We start from the raw sequence: 3,744 nt of genomic DNA, 5'->3' as shown, positions 1-3,744 counted from the left end.
TGACTAGCGTGTTTGCGTATCAACCAGCACCATAAAACATCTATACGGTCTGCAAGTTGGTTGATCAAATCCATAGAATTCTCTTTGATTCATTATGAGAATGGAATTATTTCCTCAATCTCCTTTGCATAGGATGGTCTCAATCCTAAATAACAGGCTTTACAGAACGAAACATGGGCCTTATAATCAACCAATGAAGGTTTTGGTTGAGCCACAATGTCATAATAGACTTGAGAAGTAGGGAGAGGAGTTGAATAAGGGTTTATGGCGTCAATGCCATGTATTTGTCGCAGGGGGTAGGCGGCGCCTGCCATGTGTGGCCGGTCTTTGCACAATCATGGCACCATGAGGCACATGTGCAGCTCCTCGAACCAATTCTTGGTTCTTACTTCTCTTCGTTCTGAAAATGGATGTCTGTGTAAAGTCTTTAATACACGGATCATCATGCCAAATCCTATATGTGTCAGAATCCCAATCCCATAAGTCATCTCTCATGACATGGTTGGATTCAATAACTCGAATAGTGGTTGCATACAACCCACTAGAGCGACACATAAGTTTCTCTAATACTCGTTTATGTCTATAGTCATTAGAGGTGATGCAAAAGAACTCTGTCCATTCTCATAATGTGTTTCCACATGAAAACCATTGGCTCTTATATAATAAAGTTCGAATTAAGGTATGTCCAAGACATTAAGTAAAATAATTGACACTTTATTAATAGCCAATGATTACATCAAAGTTTCCAAAATCTAATCTAAAATAAAATCAAACTAAGACGCATTGTAGTCACTCTATCTGTTTGGTAACTCCAATCAAATATGACCAGGAAAGTAAAGAGACATGTTGGTGGAGCGAGACTCTCTTAAGTACCAATAATCTCAATGACTTTCCTAGACATCACATTTTATTGGGTCTGCCACATAAGAAAGAGTTAATACAATTGTCATTTATTGACCAAGGCATATTGCCATTACAAAAGTTCTTGGAAAAATAAAAGGACTAATCTAATCAAAGTCTGCTGCATCCTTGTGCACTTCATCTTCAGCTTTGAAGTCCTCTATGGTGAGATTGACATCTCCACCATCTTCCTCTTCTTCTGCAAGGTACACTTCTTGCTCTCTCAGGTCCCTGTATGCCCTGTATCTTGCAGCTAGTAGCTCGCTTGCCTTGCACTGCTTGAACCAATGCTCAATTGATCCACATCGATGACACTCATCATTGTGGTTGCCTCCCTTTAATTGAGGTGCACGTTGTGCACGTTGCGGGCGTTCCCTACGAGGGTTGGTGCCACCACCACGACCCATGGTGCCACCATTACGGCTAGGGATACCACGACCCCCTCACCCACGTGTATCCACACCAAACTTGCAGTTTCCTTCTTGGTTAGGGCGGTTATATGGGCCCATACGTCCCTCATGTCCCTCATTCTTAAGGTAGTGCTCTTTGCGCCCTCCTTTGGGTGCATTATAATTCGCCTCATGAACGCTCTTAGTTCCAAGAGGCCTTGAATTATAATTCCTCACGAGTATGTTGTCATGCTTCTCAGCTACAGATATAACATTGATAAGCTGATGAAACCTCTTGATCCGTCCAGCATTGACTTCAGTACGGTATTGCTTTGATACCACAATGGCTGAAACAGGGAAGGTGGAGAGAGTTTTCTAAATTAGATCTTGCTCTGTGACAGGTTGTCCACAAAACCTCAACATGGACTGTATGCGAAGAGCTTCTGAATTATATTCAGCTACAGACTTGAAATCAGCAAATCGTAGATTGTTCTATTGAACCTTCAAGTCAGGGAGGAGGGAATCTTGGACATTGCCAAAAAGCTCTTCTAGTGCTACCCATAACTCTCTTGCATTCTTGATCGACAGATACTCCAATCTGAGTGCCTTGTCCATATGGCGTAGCATCAAGATAATTGCTTGAGCATGCTTTGTAGGTATTCGCACGAACACAAGATCCGGGTTAGGTGCCTGGATTATGGGTAATATTCCCTTTGAAGTGAGATGGTTCTCAACATTGGTTACCCAACTGTGGTAATCTGAGCCTGTTGAATCAAGCATGGGAAAGTCGAGTTTAGGTTCATTCGACATCCTGAAAATAAGAAGAGAAGATATATTAGTTTCGGAGTTAAACTTCCACGAAAACTAAAACAATAAGATTTCCGAGCTATGCTACCAAGAAATCAATTTCCAAGAATCTCTTTTGGATTAGACCAAACAATGATGTTTTACTAACAATTTGATGCTTGTGGACGCTCTTAGTCCAAGCATTATGAACACTCTTAGTTCATACGAACGCTCTTAGTTCGTTTAATTATGAACACTCTTAGTTCGTTAAGCGTGAATCCCCACAATTCCGCTTTGTTAAATACTCAAAATCATTTGGCAACATATATTCCAATATTTGCAGAAAATAAAAGAATTTAAAATACATTAAAGCAGCAACTTTAATTACAAAAACTTACTTGATGATTTTGGGCTTGAGAACACGCGCGTGTTGATGCAGGCGTGTAGCTAAATTTGCCGAAATCTGGTTGGAAATTGGCAGTTAGTGGGCTGCCCTTCTCCCTTCTTTTTTTTTCTTTTCGGGCCCAAGCCTGCTTCCCCTTCCCTTTTTTTTATTCTTCTCTCTCGGCCCAGGCCTGCCCTTTTTTTTTCTTTCTTCTTTTCTTCTTTTCTTCCTTTTCTTTCTTTTCCTTCGCGTCTTCTTCTTCTTTCTTCTGTTTTCTGGTTTTTTTTTCTTCTATTTCGCTAGCAGTCAGAAGTGATGCGGCAAAGGTGCTAGGCAACAAGAAGGTCTCAGACGGTGGGTACAGACACCATGGGCAACGACGACCTGCAGGTTGCGTTGGGCTAGCCGCGTTGGGCTGCAGGGAGCTCCGGCTAAGGCTTACAGCGGCAGAAGCTAGACAGTTGGGTGCAGGGCTGATGGGTGAGAGGAGGCGAGTTGGGTAGGTCGGCCGAGCAGCAGCACTCGCAAGGGAGGCAGGCGGCAGTCTTACGAGAGGTAGGCGAGCTGGGTAGGCAGCAGCGTGGGCTGTTGTGCAGGTGGGTGCTCAGGTGTGCAGGGCGTGCGGCAGTAGGCTGTAGGGGCAGGGCTGTAGGCTTGGCAGGAGATTACAGGAGAGCTTGTGGCTAGGGCTTGAAAGCTGCGGCAGATTAAGGGTTTTTTTTTTTTTTTGGCTAGGGTTAGAACTCGTGCTGATAACGTACGTTGTAGGAGAATTGTAATTGTGTTTATTATTGATAATATGAGCCCTTTAAATAGGGAGTTACAAGGTACCCAAAAGGTAATAGAATCTGATTACAATTAAATACCTAGAACACATTCCTGTTACAACTCTAAACCCTAGTTTGTAGAGGAACACATTATGTCGATATCCTTCAACATTTATGTATTTGTGCAGCCTGTTGTATTCAAACCAACAAGTTAGTTAATGATCAAAATGGCACCAGAAGTTGTGAATTCAAATAAACATGTAATGTTGTCCTAGGTGCTAAGTGCATGAATATTTACTTTGTTGTTTTATTCCAGAATTTAATAACTGTTGGTTTTTTTTATTACATGGGTATGTGGCTAATCTTTTCTGTAATTAATCTTGGATTAGAAACAGTTGTAGTGTGTCCCCATAGGCCTGTTCTTTAGTAGTATTGTGAATCTGTGATGAATTAAGTCCGGTCAAATGACTCAACTTGTCACAATTTCAATGTGGTTTACTTTACCTTATAAGAAGCT

This window comes from Rosa chinensis, chromosome 7 (assembly GCF_002994745.2).
Source record: "Rosa chinensis cultivar Old Blush chromosome 7, RchiOBHm-V2, whole genome shotgun sequence".
NCBI classification, from domain to species: Eukaryota; Viridiplantae; Streptophyta; class Magnoliopsida; order Rosales; family Rosaceae; genus Rosa; species Rosa chinensis.
The sequence above is the reverse complement of the archived record's forward strand: the minus strand, read 5'-3'. Positions refer to the sequence as shown.